The sequence below is a fragment of the Rutidosis leptorrhynchoides genome, chromosome 8, assembly GCF_046630445.1.
Source record: "Rutidosis leptorrhynchoides isolate AG116_Rl617_1_P2 chromosome 8, CSIRO_AGI_Rlap_v1, whole genome shotgun sequence".
NCBI lineage: Eukaryota > Viridiplantae > Streptophyta > Magnoliopsida > Asterales > Asteraceae > Rutidosis > Rutidosis leptorrhynchoides.
The window spans coordinates 301,652,001-301,670,618 of NC_092340.1; positions in this window are offsets into that span (position 1 = coordinate 301,652,001).

Below are 18,618 nucleotides of genomic sequence, written 5' to 3' on the forward strand. Positions count from 1 at the left end.
AGGCGTCCCGTAAAATACCGAGTACCATCGGTTCGTACCTCTAATTGTTTACTCAAGCCTCGGACCTTCCCGTTACAAAATTCTCCTCCTTCAAGGCTTCTTGGTGTGCCTCAAGAATCTGCCTTGCGAGGTTTGTTCGAATGGACATATTTAAGTCCCTAAACCTATGAGGTTCAGTCCTCTCTTTATGACTTAACGTATCGGCCTCAACATTAGCCTTCCCTGGATGATATAAAAGTTCACAATCAAAATCATTCAACGTCTCAATCCATCTTCGTTGCCTCATATTCAACTGTTTCTGATCAAGGATATGTTGAAGACTTTTGTGATCAGTGTACACAGTACTTTTGACCCCATATAAGTAATGTCTCCAATTCTTGAGTGCGAACACAACAGATCCCAATTCTACATCATGGGTTGTATAATTATGTTCATAAATCTTCAACAGACGTGACGCGTAAACAATGACTTTCTTTCGTTGCATCAAAACACAACCAAAGTCTTGACACGGAGCATCACAATAGATAACAAGATCATCACTACCCTCAGGTAGTGATAATATCGGTGCAGAAGTTAACTTCTTCTTCAGAGTTTGGAAAGCAGACTCTTGTTCACTCTTCCACTCGTACTTCTTCCCCTTATGCGTTAAAGCAGTCAGAGGTTTCGCTACTCGTGAAAAATCTTGAATGAACCTTCTATAATAGTCTGCTAATCCTAGAAACTGGCGAATTTGAGTAGGAGTTTTCGAAAATTTCCCATTTCCCAATTGCCTCAATCTTAGCAGGATCAACTTGAATTCCCTTTTTAATAACAACGTGCCTAAGGAATTGAACTTCTTTCAACCAGAACGCACATTTAGAAAAATTCAGCATACATCTCTTCTTTTCTTAACAAATCAAGCACTTATTTTCGTGCTCTTGATCACTTCTTGGAATAGATAAGGATACCATCGATGAAAACGTTAACGAATTTATCCAGATATGAGCTACACACACGGTTCATGAGGTCCATGAACACAGCAGGTGTGTTAGTCAATCTGGACGGCATAACAAGAAATTCGCAGTGACCATAACAGGTACGAAAAGCGGTTTTTAGAATATCAGTTTCTTTAGTCCGTAGTTGGTGATAACCGGAATGAAGGTCAATCTTAGAATAAACGGACGAACCTTGAAGTTGATCGAACTGATCATCAATTCTCGGAAGAGGGTAACGGTCCTTAACTGTAAGCTTGTTCAACTCGCGATAATCAATACACCATCGGAACGAACCACCTTTCTTCTTAACAAACAAAACAGGAGCTCCCCAAGGGGATGAACTGGAATGAATGAAATGTAGTTGCAACAATGAAGGAAGAAATATATGGAGTAGTCACATCGGTGGCATAGGTATTTAAGGCAATTCTCTCAAAGGAGATAATGAGGATCATGGACTTCAAAGAAAATTTTCATTACATTTCCGATAGGAAGACGTACGAAAGGTGTGATATTTCAACGAGAGTGAACTTCCTTGTACAATGAGCGAGAAAATCTAGGATTCATCCATATTCTTAAATTTATGTGCGGATGAAAAGAACGCCAATCATGGGTTATAAAGAATGGTCGACTCCAGGTGAGATGAATCTCCAAAAATAATTTCGTGTACCTCAAAGTATTGAATCCTAGGATTGATGTTTACGAGGGTGTTGCGGTTAACAACGAATTTTGAGAGTAGAAACTCCTCAAACGGTCTAGTGTAATATATATCCATGATACCCACTATACAACAGTTGAGGTAGAAACCCACCTAGCGCCTTTTCTACAATAGGGTGACCACCGAGTGTACCCCAGAAAATTGATTCATCGATCCGCATTTCGGCCATGTCCAACGATAAGAGGGAAAATTTTATGAGCGCAAAGACTTTACAACAAATTTTATAAACCGACATCCAAAGTGGCGTAAGAGTTTCTATCAATGAACTTAATGGTAAGTTTCATCCTTAAACGGAGGATGAGAAGAACTGTGATCCAGACACTCTGTAGGGTAATGCGAAAAGTTGATAAAATTAATCAAAGGAGTTTTGAAAAAGCTTTAAACGTTTGATGTGACAACATAAATGGAACGAAGTTCTTAGTAATTTAGAAGTATGTACAATGTGTACCATTTTATATAAAATAATTTGACTTAATTAAACAACTCAATAAAGGTGTGGTTTTAAAATAATTTTGAAGGTATAATTTAGTATGTACTAATCAAAATAGGTTAAGGTAAACTTATTCATTTGAATCCATACGTACATATATGATTTTATAAATTGTATACATGACAAAATATTTCATTACTTCTATTCGCCCATAAATCCGTGAGAACCACCCAATTAAACAAATGTGTAAAACTCCCGATGATAAACAGAGTATCTGTATTTCAGAGGTTACAAGTTGAAGTAAGATCGTGAAAGATCGAGTAAATGACTTGAATCGTCGTGCGACATTTGACCAACAAATGTTACGAGGTCATGAAAACCAATGACTTAAATGTTGTTTTGACTATTATCAGGACATAAGTCCTTGGGCCAAAACTGTTCCCGAGCGAAGCTGTTGCTAACAAGCGAGTTATGAAAGGGTAGAGCATGAGATAGATAATCTAGTTAAGACGAGCTCCTCGTATATCAACAAATAAGATAATGAATATTTTCCCTACCCATGTAATACATCGGAATTTCTAAATGAGTAGTGTAAAAATTTTCTTTGACTCGCTTTCTATTCCTCATATCACAATATTGGGACTTCTTTATGAATTAACGTAATATAATCACGTTGGCCTGACGCCATTATATTTCACTAATTCATAGTTCCATTCCAATAGCACTACATGAGGTTAGGACACACGATCAACCTCGAATTTCCACACACTTTCTCTAAAATAATTTCTTAAACAGTGTGCTAAGGATAGGCAAAAACATCAAAAGTAATGGATAGGAGTAACGATGACATAAAAATGTCTTCGGAGTACCAAGAATCTCTAAAAGTCAAGAATGGCGTCTTTCGGTTAAAAAACCAAAGCACATAGGCACAACGGCACAAAGGCACGTAATATAACAAGAATGTTATATACCTAAACATAATAGCTGATATTGAAATGCCGAGCCTTTAGAAGTCAAGAATGACATCTCGTGTAATATAATTCAAAAGTTATATACATAACCATAATAGATGACATAGAAATGTCGAAAATTCCAGAAGTCATGAATGGCATTCCTCGGTTTCACTAACCGACGTGTTCTTATAAAAGATAAACTCGCATGAGTCGGAGGATACGTTTAAATCAGAATGGAAGTTCCTCCCGGATTCAGAACATATGAAGGAGATGTACGTATATGAAAACTATATACATACCAATATGATACAAATAATCACATATAATAATATATTATAGGCCGGGCTGTTGACTAGACTCACTAATGCACCCTATTGACTCGGGTAACGACATCAATGCAGCCTAATTCCCTACAACCAATGCTCTGATACCAACTTTAACGACCCGTCAAAGTACACTTGACGACCATTGTTATCTTGGTCCCACAGCTTGATCATAACTCTATATGAATTTAATAAATAACCTTGCATTCTTTGTTTAAAAATGATTTCCTATAAAGGAAATCTACCAAAATATGTAAGTTTAGAAAAATCATACATTATTACTTAACCAAAAGTTGACCAAAACAAAGTCAACAACATCCACTATTAAATGTATCAAAATAGAATACAAGTTATTGTTTAACAAAAGCTGCCATCATAAATATGCTGACTCTCTAAGCACAGCGGAAGCAATCAATCATGAACCTGAGAATAAAACATGCGAGTAACTGTCAACAAAAATGTTGAGTGAATTATAGGTTTCATATTGCAAACAATATTTAATTTAAACCATAAAAATTTATGTTTGAAAACATAAAAACCCCTTTTTGGACCACAAAATTATATGCTAGAAAACATATAAAAACATTATTCCATTTTCCGTGAGCCACCTGGTAACCACTTAACCATTTATTTACCCTTGCCAAACACAATAAATAATATACACCGAACAAGTGTATCTTCAACTAAATACGAAGTACTAAACATTTCGATTATAAATTGCTAGCGCGACTAGCTCGAAATGGGGTTGTCAAACCTAATAGATCTATCCGTAGGATTCGCGTTCACCAGTAGAAATCAGTGATTACAGTTACCAGACTAGGGAATATTTTTGTTCAACTCACAATGAATAATTTAAACCAACTTCCACATGTGTCCAAAAATATAAAATAAATTGCATGTATTCTCATCTCAAAAGATTTAAAATAGAAAAATGGGACTATAACTCACCTTAATAGCAAACGAAGTAACCATACAAATAAACGAACAGCAATCTAAGTAAAGTGATCAGGAATGATCACAACACCGACCTATAAATAACGCAGGTCAATATAAATAACTAACTTAGGTCAATTCTTAGTATGATAGCTATTGTACATGTTGCAAGTAGACATAGAACAATACTCAACATGCATCGGTTTGATCGGAACAGCGTACGGACACACACTTTCTATTTTTAGAAAGTTTCTATTTTTAGCAGGTTTCCATTTTTGGGAAGTTTCTATTTTTGGAAAGTTTCTATTTTTGGAAAGTTTCTATTTTTGGAAAGTTTCTATTTTTGGAAAGTTTCCAAATTTAGAAAGTTTCTATTTTTTAGAAAGTTTTAAGTTAGGAAAGTTTCCTTATTTAGAAAGTCAACAACAGTCAACTGAAAGTCAAAGTCAACCGAAAGTCAACTCAAAAGTCAACCTCGGTCAAACATAGTCAACATTAATTTTAAAAGTATAAGTTATAATAATAATATAAGTTATAATGTTAATTAAAGTTAAATATGTATAATTATGTCATAACATAAGTTTAATTAAATTAAAATGAATTGTTAAAGTTAACATAAGTTTAAATGATATATTTAACATAACATAAGTATTTAATTAATTAATTAAATATTAGTCATAATATAAGTATTATTAATTAATAATAAAATTTAAATCATATCATAAGTATTATTAATTAATAATGAATTATTAATCATATCATAAGTTTCTAATTATAATTATTAAATCATAAGTATTTAATAATTAAATTATAATTAAATAATAACTAAGCCTTATAATAATTAAATAATTAATTAATCCTTATTATAAGTCTTATTATAATAATTTCATAATATAAGTTTAATACTTATCATAAGTATTTTCCATTAATAATAAAAGTATTATTAATCGTCAGTTTAATTAAAAGTTTAATTAAATCATAAGTAATAATTAAATGATATAATAAATATATATCATTAGTCTTAAATTATAATAATTACTTTTTATATCATAAGTAATTTAATAATAATGAAAATCATTATTTATATCATAAGTTTTATTTAATAACCATAAGTTTTAATCAAAAGTTCATCGGGTCATAACTTGAGCCCCGGGAATCAGTTTTCGGCGAGCCTTATATATATCTTCACCTAACCAACCCACCCGACACATTAGTATACTCAAGAACATCCCAAGAACAGTCACCAAGTCCTGACTTACAGCTCTTAATCAGTTTGGACCTTTAATCCGCTCAAAAACGTGTTTTAGTCATAACGGGTGATCCGTGGCTCGGATTTCGATGACCCGAACATGAAAGTTCATCCCATCATCAATCCTAACACACTAGTACACCCTAAGGACCCTAAAAATGGTCACAAAGTCGGACCAAACCTGGTTCAATTCGTTTTCATAGTTTAATCTCCACATAACACCATTTTAATCATATCTTAAGCTCCGGGAATCGAAATGACATGAATCCGGAGTCTAAAATTAATGTCTTGATGAGAGGAACTCATGTAGATACTTTAATTTCAATTTTATATCAGTTACATAATCAGAAATGAAGAAAATGCTGCTGTCCCAATTCAATCAAACCGAAAACATATATATTTGAGCATTTCTACGCATACAATCATCAATACAATAACATGTAATCATCATACTATCAATATAACATCAAAATACAGAAAATATAAGAAAAATTAAAAATCTAGGGTTAGGGTTTATACACTAATCAAGAATCAAAAGATGTAGTCGCGTAGAGAACGAAGAGTAGAATCCGATTATACAAGAAGCTCTTTGATCCAAGCTATAATTGAATGAAGATGATGATGAGAAGTGGTGGTGTAGGTGATGGCTAAGGATGGGAGAGGAGAGGAGAAGATGAGAAAAAAAAAATGATTAGGTTTACAAATGAGGGAAGTAGTGAGGTATTATGATCTAATGCCTCAAGTTTAGCCAAAATGCACCAAACACCCCTCCCCATGGATGTGTTGGCAAAAATTTGATAAATGCTCAATAACTTGTGGCCCGAATGTCCGAACGAAGCCCGAAACGCGAAAACACCGCTACGCGATTGATTTTTCGGGGAGATAACAAATACGCGACGAATAAAATATATAAACACTAAATATAAACATATGACATTAAAATATCATATTTAAAATAATTAGGACTAAAAAAATCCCAAAAGCTTGCCCGTTGGTTTGAAAACCGAAAAGATTCGCCGGATAGAAATCCGCGACACGTAGAAACGTATAACTTGAAATATGAATACAAATATTCATATAACACATAATAATTAATATATTATTACTAAAATAATAATATAGATCATAGAAATGACGTGGAACGAATAACAATTAACGGTCGTTAAATAATTAACGGTAAAAGATAACGGAAAAATTAGGGTCGTTACAGTATGGTCCACACACTCGGTTCATGAGGTCCATGAACACAGCTGGTGCGTTAGTCAACACAAATGGCATAACCATAAACTCGTAATGTCTGTAACGCGTCCTAAAAGTAGTCTTCGGAATGTCATCCTCCTTCACCCGCATTTGATGATACCCAGAACGTAAATCAATCTTCGAATAAACCGACGAGCCTTGTAGTTGATCAAATAAGTCGTCGATTCTCGGTAGTGGGTAGCGGTTATTGATGGTAAGTTTTTTCAACTCTCGGTAGTCGATACACAACCTAAATGTACCATCTTTCTTCTTGACAAACAGAACAGGAGCTCCCCATGGTGATGTACTTGGTTGAATGAAACCACGCTCTAAAAGTTCCTGTAATTGACTTTTTAATTCTTTCATTTCGCTGGGTGCGAGTCTGTATGGAGCACGAGCTATTGGTGCAGTTCCTGGTACAAGATCTATTTGAAATTCAACGGATCGATGTGGGGGTAATCCCGGTAATTCTTTCGGAAATACATCGGGAAATTCTTTTGCGACAGGAACATCATTGATGTTCTTTTCTTCAGGTTTAACTTCCTTGATGTGTGCTAGAATGACGTAACAACCTTTTCTTATTAGTTTTTGCACCTTCAAACTACTAATAAGATTTAATTTCTCATTGTTCTTTTCTCCGTACACCATTAAAGGTTTTCCTTTTTCACGCATAATGCGAATCGCATTTTTGTAACAAACGACCTCTGCTCTCACCCTTTTCAACTAGTCCATACTAATTATTACATCAAAACTCCCTAACTCGACTGGTATTAAATCAATTTTAAATGTTTCATCACTCAGTTTAATTTCTCTATCCCGACATATATTATCTGCTGAAATTAATTTACCGTTTGCTAATTCGAGTAAAAATTTACTATTCAAAGGCGTCAATGGGCAACTTAACTTAGCACAAAAATCTCTACTCATATAGCTTCTATCCGCACCCGAATCAAATAAAACATAAGCAGATTTATTATCAATAAGAAACGTACCCGTAACAAGCTCCGGGTCTTCCTGCGCTTCTGCCGTATTAATATTGAAAACTCTTCCGCGGCCCTGCCCATTAGTATTCCCCTGATTCGGGTAATTACTTCTAATGTGGCCCGGTTTTCCACATCCATAACAAACAAAGGCGGCATTACTTGTTTCGCCACTATTTGTTCCTTTAGTTCTGTTAAACTTTGGTCCATAGACCTCACACTTTTTTGCACCATGGCTAGTTCTTTTACACTTGGTGCAAAATGTCGTGCAGAACCCATTCTGGTGGTACTCTTCACACCTTTGGCATTTTTGGTTTTTGTTGCCGTTGTTGTTATTGAGGCTGTTGTTGGGATTGTTATTGTTGTTGGAACGGTTGTTGTAGTTATTGTTGTTGTTGGGACATTTGTTGTAGTTATTGTTGGGATTGCAGTTATTGTTGCGATTGTTGTTGCGGTTGTGGTTGTAATTGTTGTTGTTGTTGTTGTTGTTGTTGTTGTTGTTGTATTGGTGATTCTTGTCACCGTTTTCCTCCCACTTCCTCTTGAGTTGTTTCGTGTTGGCTTCTTCGGCCGCCTGCTCTTTAATTCTTCCCTCAATTAGATTTATGAGTTTATGAGCCATTCGACTTGCCTTTTGTATGGAAACGGGCTCGTGTGAACTCACATCTTCTTGAATCCTTACTGGTAACCCTTTTATAAACGCGTCGATCTTCTCTTCTTCATCTTCGAACGTTCCTGGACATAATAGGCACAACTCTGTGAATCATCGTTCATATGTGGTAATGTCGAACCCTTGTGTTCGTAACTCTCTAAGCTCTATCTTGAGCTTATTGACTTCGTTTCTAGGACGGTACTGCTCGTTCATCAATTGCTTGAATGCCGACCATGGTAGTGCGTAAGCAGCATTTTGTCCTACCTGTTCAAAATAGGTGTTCCACCATGTTAACGCAGTACCTGTGAAGGTATGCGTAGCGTACTTAACTTTGTCCTCTTCAGTACACTTACTTATGGCAAACACCGATTCGACCTTCTCGGTTCACCATTTCAATCCGATTGGTCCTTCGGTTCCATCAAATTCCAAAGGTTTGCAGGCAGTGAATTTTTTTTAGGAGCATCCTACACGATTTCTTGTGGAATTAGTTCCACTGCTAGATCCAGAGTTATTGTTATTTTTCATCGTAGCCTGTACTGCGGCTATGTTTGCTGCTAGGAAAACATGGAAGTCTTCCTCACTCATGTTCAAATTCTGACGAGTTGCCGGTGCCATTTCCTTCAAAAATAGCCCAAAAGAATTAAGTTAATCATATAGAATTTTAAGAGTAGTCAATAGTATTTCGTAGCATAGTATGAACTCATTTATAAAAGTTTTTTCTTCATATTAGCATTTTATAGTTTTAATTCGGGTAGTACCTACCCGTTAAGTTCATACTTAGTAGCTAATATACAATTCAACTACAATAATTCTATATGAAAAAACTGATTATAATAATATATCGCGTTCAAATTTATACAATATTTTACAAACTTACAATACCACTATTATACATATATATAGGATGAAATATAGCACATAATAACTTTGCTACTCGACAGCTATAAAGGCAATTCTAGTTAATACGCAAGTCGTTCAGCAAAAGAAATAAAGACACGTAATTCATAAGTCCAGAAACAAGTCATGCATTCTGGTTTTACTAAGACGACTTCCCATCCTTGGTCTTGTGGAAAGTAACCGTTATGACCATTGGCTAGGCAGCATGTTGTAATGTCATCAAAAGGACGAGGGTTTCGTAATGTCCAGCAGCCCCGTAATAATCTAAAAAACTAGTTTTCCAACCTCAACTACTGAATCCGTCACTTGTGGAAAGGTTTTATTTAAAAGTTGTAATCCGATGTTCTTTTTCTCACTTTGGTAAGAAGCGAACATCACTAACCCGTAAGCATAACATGCTTCTTTATGTTGCATGTTAGAAGCTCTTTCTAACTCGCGAAATCCTATGTTGGGATATGTTGAGTCAAAATAGGTTCTTAACCCGTAGCGTAAAATTGCATTTGGGTTCCCCGCATTTAACGCTTTAAAGAAAACACAGCGTAACTTACGGTCTCCCCAATGTGATATACCCCACCTATCAAAGGAAAGCCTTTTATAAACTAAGGCATTTCTGAAAAGTCTTTCAAATGTTTGACAAGTTAATTTCGCCATAACTAAATGTGCTGATGAATTCTGACCGACTCTAGACAAGATTTCCTCAATCATATCCTCTGGTAGGTCTTCTAAAATATTCGGTTGTCTACCCTTAACATCCATTTTGTTTTTATACTGTAAAATAGGCAAGGATTAGATTCATAAAAGATAATTAACAAACAATACAAGCATTTTTTACATAGAACATAAAAGTACAAGCACACTACAATACATATAATACACAACATGATTACAACTCCCTAATCTGAATCACTGATTTCTTCTTCTTCGGACTTGGTTCGCTTTCCTAATTTTCTAGGGATATATGGTATTCCTCTAATACGAGCCATCGTTTTCCACAATGGTTTAGAAAAACCTGGTGGTTTAGAGGTTCCCGAGTTATTGTTACACTTTAGGAAATACGGATGTTGCCAATACATATAAAGCTCATCTGGGTTGGAATCAGGTTTCTCTATTTTTATACATTTTCCCTTATTATTTTCTTTTGCTATATTAAATTGGGTCGAGGTAATTTCTATAACATCATCGGAATCCTCATCGGGATCCGATTCATCGAAAAATTGGTAATCTTCCCAATATTTTGCTTCCTCGGCGGAAATACCATTGACCATTTTTAACTTTGGTCCGGTGATTAAGGATTTTCTTTTATTTAAACGATTTACTGTAGGTATCAATATTTCTTCCTCCGGAACCTCTTCTTCTTCTTCCGGTTCCTCCTCTTCCGATTCCTCCTCTTCTGGTTCCTCTTCTTCCAGTTCCTCTTCTTCTGGTTCCTCCTCTTCCGGTTCCTCTTCGGGAATTTGTGAATCTTCCCAAAGTATATTCGACTCTTCATTATTATTAGGTGAGTCGATGGGATTTGTACTAGTGGTAGACATCTATCACACAATATCAAACACATTAAGAGGTTAATATATCACATAATAATTACATGTTAATAATATATAGTTTCCAACAAAAGTGTTAAGCAATCGTTTTTAAAGAAAATACGGTCGAAGTCCAGACTCACTAATGTATCCTAACAACCTCGATAAGACACACTAATGCAAATTTCTGGTTCTCTAAGACCAATGCTCGAATACCAACTGAAATGTCCCGTTCATATTGATTATAAACATTCCATATTTATTGATTTCATCGCGAGGTTTTGACCTCTATATGAGACGTTTTTCAAAGACTGCATTCATTTTTAAAACAACCATAACCTTTATTTTATCGATAAAGTTTTAAAAAGCATTACGTAGATTATCAAATAATGATAATCTAAAATATACCATTTACACACGACCATTACATAATGGTTTACAATAAGAATATATTACATCAAAAATAAGTTTCTTGAATGCAGTTTTTACATAATATCATACAAGCATGGACTCCAAATCTTGTCCTTATTTTAGTATGCAACAGCGGAAGCTCTTAATAATCACCTGAGAATAAACATGCTTAAAACGTCAATAAAAATGTTGGTGAGTTATAGGTTTAACCTATATATTATCAAATCATAATAATAGACCACAAGATTTCATATTTCAATACATCCCATACATGGAGATAAAAATCATTCATACGGTGAACACCTGGTAACCGACATTAACAAGATGCATATAGAGTATCCACATCATTCTGGGACAGCCATCGGACATGATAAAATCGAAGTACTAAAGCATTCCAAATTCCAGAATGGGGCTTGTTGGGCCCGATAGATCTATCTTTAGGATTCGCGTCAATTTGAGGGTCTGTTCCCAAATTCTTAGGCTACCAAGCTAAAAAGGGGCATATTCGGCTTCAATCATTCACCCATATAAAGTAGTTTCATTTACTTGTGTCTATTTTATAAAATATTTATAAAATCGCATGTATTCTCATCCCAAAATATTAGATTTTAGAAGTGGGACTATAACTCACTTTCACAGATTTTTACTTCGTCGGGAAGTAAGACTTGGCCACTGGTCAATTCACGAACCTATAACAAATATGTACATCTATATCAAAGTATGTTCAAAATATATTTACAACATTTTTAATACGTTTTACTGTTTTAAGTTTATTAAGTCAGCTGTCCTCGTTAGTAACCTACATCTAGTTGTCCATAGTTAGATGTACAGAAATAAATCGATATATATTATTTTGAATCAATCCACGACCCAGTATATATACATCTCAGGCTAGATCACAACTCAAAGCATATATATTTTTGGAATAAACCTCAACCCTGTATAGCTAACTCTAACATTACTACATATAGAGTGTCTATGGTTGTTCCAAATAACATATATACATGGGTCGATATGATATATCAAAACATTTCCATACGTGTCTATGGTATCCCAAGATTACATAATATATTAGAATACATGTATAATACAATATGAGTTAGCTAGGATATGATTAATATAGATTTGTTACCAATTTTCACGTAGCTACAACAAGCAAAAATATCCAATCTTGTTTTACCCATAACTTCTTCGTTTTAAATACGTTTTGAGTGAATCCAATTGCTATGGTTTCATATTGAACTTAAGTTTATGAATCTATACAGAAAAAGTATAAGTTTATAGTCAGAAATATAGGTTACAAGTCGTTTTTGTAAAGGTAGTCATTTCAGTCGAAAGAACGACGTCTAGATGACCATTTTGGAAAACATACTTCCACTTTGAGTTTAACCATGATTTTTGGATATAGTTTCATGTTCATAAGAAAAATCATTTTCCCAGAAGAACAACTTTTAAATCAAAGTTTAACATAGTTTTTAATTAACTAACCCAAAACAGCCCGCGGTGTTACTACGACGGCGTATATCCAGTTTTACGGTGTTTTTGTGTTTTCAGGTTTTAAATCGTTAAGTTAGCATATCATATAGATATAGAACATGTGTTTAGTTGATTTTAAAAGTCAAGTTAGAAGGATTAACTTTTGTTTGTGAACAAGTTTAGAATTAACTAAACTATGTTCTAGTGATTACGAGTTTAAACCTTCGAATAAGATAGTTTTATATATATGAATCGAATGATGTTATGAACATCATTACTACCTCAAGTTTAGTAGGTAAACCTACTGGAAGTGACAAGAAATGATCTAGCTTCAAAGGATCTTGGATGGCTTGAAAGTTCTTGAAGTAGGATCATGACACAAAACAAGGTCAAGTAAGATTTTTACTCGAATTAAGATAGTTTATAGTTATAGAAATTGAATCAAAGTTTGAATATGAATATTACCTTGAATAAGAAAGATAACCTACTGTAAATAATAAAGGTTTCTTGATCTTAGATGATTACTTGGAATGGATTAGAAAGCTTGGAAGTAAACTAGTAAACTTGAAAGGATTTTCGAAGTGTTCTTGAAGTGTTCTTCCTAAGATGATTATAGCTTGATTATTGAAGTAATTTTTGATAAATATGATGATTAGCTACTGGAAAAATTCATTCATAAGTGTGTGTGTGTGTGTGTGTGTGTGTGTTGAGAGAGAATTAGAAAGAGAATTGGAAGTGAAATGGAGTGAATGATGAGTGGTAAGTGGTGAGTGGTGAGTGGGGTTAAAAGGAGTTCTAATTAGTTGACTAGTTCATGGTAGAAGTTAAAATTGATTAGTCATGCATGACATAATCAAGAGTGGAATCCCATGCTAGTTTCTATTGGTATATACCCATAGTAAGTACGTCTAGAAGCTGTGTATAATTCGGGTATGAATACGACTAGAATTCTTGATGAAAAAAAATGGGAATGTAACTGTAACCATTTTTGTTAAGTATGAGTGTTTTGATATATGTCTTGAAGTCTTCCAAAATTATATTAATACATCTAAATACACTACATGTATATACATTTTAACTGAGTCGTTAAGTCATCGTTAGTCGTTACATGTAAGTGTTGTTTTGAAACCTTTAAGTTAACGATCTCATTTAATGTTTTTAACCCATTGTTTATTATATCTAATGAGATGTTAAATTATTATATTATCATGATATTATGATATATTAATATATCTAAATATGATATATATATATATATACATTTAAATGTTGTTACAATGATAATCGATACATATATGCCTCGTTTCGAAATCCTTAAGTTAGTAGTCTTGTTTTTACATATGTAGTTCATTGTTAATATACTTAATGATATGTTTACTTATCATAATACCATGTTAACTATATATATATATATATATATATATATATATATATATATATATATATATATATATATCCATATATATGACATCGTATAGTTTTTACAAGTTTTAACGTTCGTGAATCACCTGTCAACTTGGGTGGTCAATTGTCTATATAAAACCTATTTCAATTAATCAAGTCTTAACAAGTTTGATTGCTTAACATGTTGGAAACACTTAATTATATAAATATCAATTTCATTTAATATATATAAACATGGAAAAGTTCGGGTCACTACAGCAGTCCTTGACAATTTCGTAATGAAATCCATGGTTATTCTTTCCCATTTCCACTGAGGAATTTCCAGTTGTTGCAATAATTCTGACGGCTTTTGGTGCTCAGCTTTGACCTTCGCACATGTCAAACATTTGCTTACATAAGTAGCAATTTCTGTCTTCATATTAGGCCACCAATAGAATTTCTTGATATCGTGGTACATTTTCCCGTTTCCTGGGTGAATTGAGTACCTCGTTTTGTGTGCTTCATCCAGTACTAGTTATCTTAGGTTACCATGTTTTGGTACCCATATCCTACCAGCAAAATACAGGGTTCCATCGGCTTTAACTTCAAGCTGTTTTTCTAACCCTTTGCTCATTTCGCCTTTTTCGTTTTCTTCTTTTAAAGCTTCTAACTGTGCTGCTTGAATTTACTTTGTGAGATTAGTACGAATTGTAATGTTCAAAGCTCGAACCCTAAGAGGTTTTACTCTTTCTTTACGACTTAGGGCATCAGCTACAACATTAGCCTTTCCGGGGTGGTAACGGATTTCACAATCGTAATCGTTTAATAACTCTATCCAGCGACGTTGCCTCATATTGAGTTGTTTTTGATCAAAAATATGCTGAAGACTCTTATGGTCGGTGTATACTGTACACTTGGTGCCATATAGATAGTGTCTCCATATTTTGAGTGCAAAAACTACTGCTCCAAGTTCCAAATCGTGCGTCGTATAGTTCCTTTCGTGAATTTTTAGTTGTCGTGAGGCTTATTTGATAACTTTTGTGCGTTGCATCAATACACATCCTAAACCTTGGCGCGAAACGTCACAATAGATCACGAAATCATCATTTCCTTCCGGTAATGACAAAATGGGTGCAGACGTTAACTTCTTCTTTAAAAGTTGAAATGCGGATTCCTGTTCTGTGGACCAATCATACTTCTTTCCCTTTTGAGTCAATGCAGTTAAGGGTTTGGCGATTTTAGAGAAATCTTGAATGAATCTTCGGTAGTAACCAGCAAGACCTAAGAATTGGCGAATTTGTGTCAGAGTCTTCGGTGTTTCCCATTTACTAATGGCTTCGATCTTGGCAGGGTCAACTTTAATTCCATGTTTACTGACAACATGGCCTAAAAACTATACCTCTTGTAACCAGAAATCACACCCTTATAAAATTTTGCGTACAGTTCTTCTTTCTTGAGTATTTCTAGTACCAGTCTTAAGTGCTGCTCATGTTCTTCCTTATTTTTCGAGTAAATCAATATGTCGTCGATAAAAACAATGACAAATTTGTCTAAATACGGTCTGCAGATGCGATTCATTAGATCCATGAATACTGCTGGAGCATTAGTCAATCCAAAAGGCATGACTAAAAACTCATAGTGACCGTAACGGGTTCTGAACGCGGTTTTAGGAACATCTTCTTCCTTCACTCTCAGCTGATGGTATCCGGAGCGTAGATCAATCTTAGAATAAATACTTGATCCTTGCAATTGATCAAACAAATCATCAATCCTCGGTAATGGGTACCGATTCTTGATCGTTAATTTGTTTAATTCTCGGTAATCTATGCACATTCTCATAGATCCATCCTTCTTCTTGACGAACAGAATATGAGCACCCCAAGGTGAATAACTAGGACGAATAAATCCACGATCCGATAATTCTTGTAATTGGCTTTGTAATTCTTGCATCTCGGAAGGTGCAAGTCTATATGGGGATCGGGCTATGGGTGCGGCTCCTGGTATGAGATCAATATGAAATTCTACACATCTGTATGGAGGTAGCCCAGGTAATTCTTCTGGAAATACTTCAGGATATTCTCTCACAACTGGTACGTCGTCGATGCTTCTTTCTTCAGTTTTAATTTTCTTCATGTGTGCTAAAATGGCATAACAACCTTTTCTTATAAGTTTCTGGGCCTTCATACAGCTGATAAGGTTCAGCTTCGAGTTGCTCTTCTCCCCATAAATCATCAATGACGTTTCATCCTTACTATAGTGACCTGAACTTTTCCATGTTTATATATATTAATTGAGATTGATATTTACATGATTAAATGTTTCCAACATGTTAAGCAATCAAACTTGTTAAGACTTGATTAATTGAAATATGTTTCATATAGACAATTGACCACCCAAGTTGACCGGTGATTCACGAACGTTAAAACTTGTAAAAACTATATGATGACATATATATGGATATATATATAGTTAACATGATACTATGATAAGTAAACATATCATTAAGTATATTAACAATGAACTACATATGTAAAAACAAGACTACTAACTTAATGATTTTTAAACGAGACATATATGTAACGATTATCGTTGTAAAGACATTTAATGTATATATATCATATTAAGAGATATTCATACATGATAATATCATGATAATATAATAATTTAAAATCTCATTTGATATTATAAACATTGGGTTAACAACATTTAACAAGATCGTTAACCTAAAGGTTTCAAAACAACACTTACATGTAACGACTAACGATGACTTAACGACTCAGTTAAAATGTATATACATGTAGTGTTTTAATATGTATTTATACACTTTTGAAAGACTTCAATACACTTATCAAAATACTTCTACTTAACAAAAATGCTTACAATTACATCCTCGTTCAGTTTCATCAACAATTCTACTCGTATGCACCCGTATTCGTACTCGTACAATACACAGCTTTTAGATGTATGTACTATTGGTATATACACTCCAATGATCAGCTCTTAGCAGCCCATGTGAGTCACCTAACACATGTGGGAACCATCATTTGGCAACTAGCATGAAATATCTCATAAAATTACAAAAATATGAGTAATCATTCATGACTTATTTACATGAAAACAAAATTTCATATCCTTTATATCTAATCCATACACCAACGACCAAAAACACCTACAAACACTTTCATTCTTCAATTTTCTTCATCTAATTGATCTCTCTCAAGTTCTGTCTTCAAGTTCTAAGTGTTCTTCATATATTTTACAAGTTCTAGTTACATAAAATCAAGAATACTTTCAACTTTGCTAGCTCACTTCCAATCTTGTAAGGTGATCATCCAACCTCAAGAAATCTTTATTTCTTACAGTAGGTTATCATTCTAATACAAGGTAATAATCATATTCAAACTTTGGTTCAATTTCTATAACTATAACAATCTTATTTCAAGTGATGATCTTACTTGAACTTGTTTTCGTGTCATGATTCTGCTTCAAGAACTTCGAGCCATCCAAGGATCCGTTGAAGCTAGATCCATTTTTCTCTTTTCCAGTAGTTTTATCCAAGGAACTTAAGGTAGTAATGATGTTCATAACATCATTCGATTCATACATATAAAGCTATCTTATTCGAAGGTTTAAACTTGTAATCACTAGAACATAGTTTAGTTAATTCTAAACTTGTTCGCAAACAAAAGTTAATCCTTCTAACTTGACTTTTAAAATCAACTAAAAACATGTTCTATATCTATATGATATGCTAACTTAATGATTTAAAACCTGGAAACACGAAAAACACCGTAAAACCGGATTTACGCCGTCGTAGTAACACCGCGGGCTGTTTTGGGTTAGTTAATTAAAAACTATGATAAACTTTGATTTAAAAGTTGTTATTCTGAGAAAATGATTTTTATTATGAACATGAAACTATATCCAAGAATTACGGTTAAACTCAAAGTGGAAGTATGTTTTCTAAAATGGTCATCTAGACGTCGTTCTTTCGACTGAAATGACTACCTTTACAAAAACGAGTTGTAACTTATTTTTCCGACTATAAACCTATAATTTTTCTGTTTAGATTCATAAAATAGAGTTCAATATGAAACCATAGCAATTTGATTCACTCAAAACGGATTTAAAATGAAGAAGTTATGGGTAAAACAAGATTGGATAATTTTTCTCATTTTAGCTACGTGAAAATTGGTAACAAATCTATTCCAACCATAACTTAATCAACTTGTATTGTATATTATGTAATCTTGAGATACCATAGACACGTATACAATGTTTCGACCTATCATGTCGACACATCTATATATATTTCGGAACAACCATAGACACTCTATATGTGAATGTTGGAGTTAGCTATACAGGGTTGAGGTTGATTCCAAAATATATATAGTTTGAGTTGTGATCAATACTGAGATACGTATACACTGGGTCGTGGATTGATTCAAGATAATATTTATCGATTTATCTCTGTACATCTAAC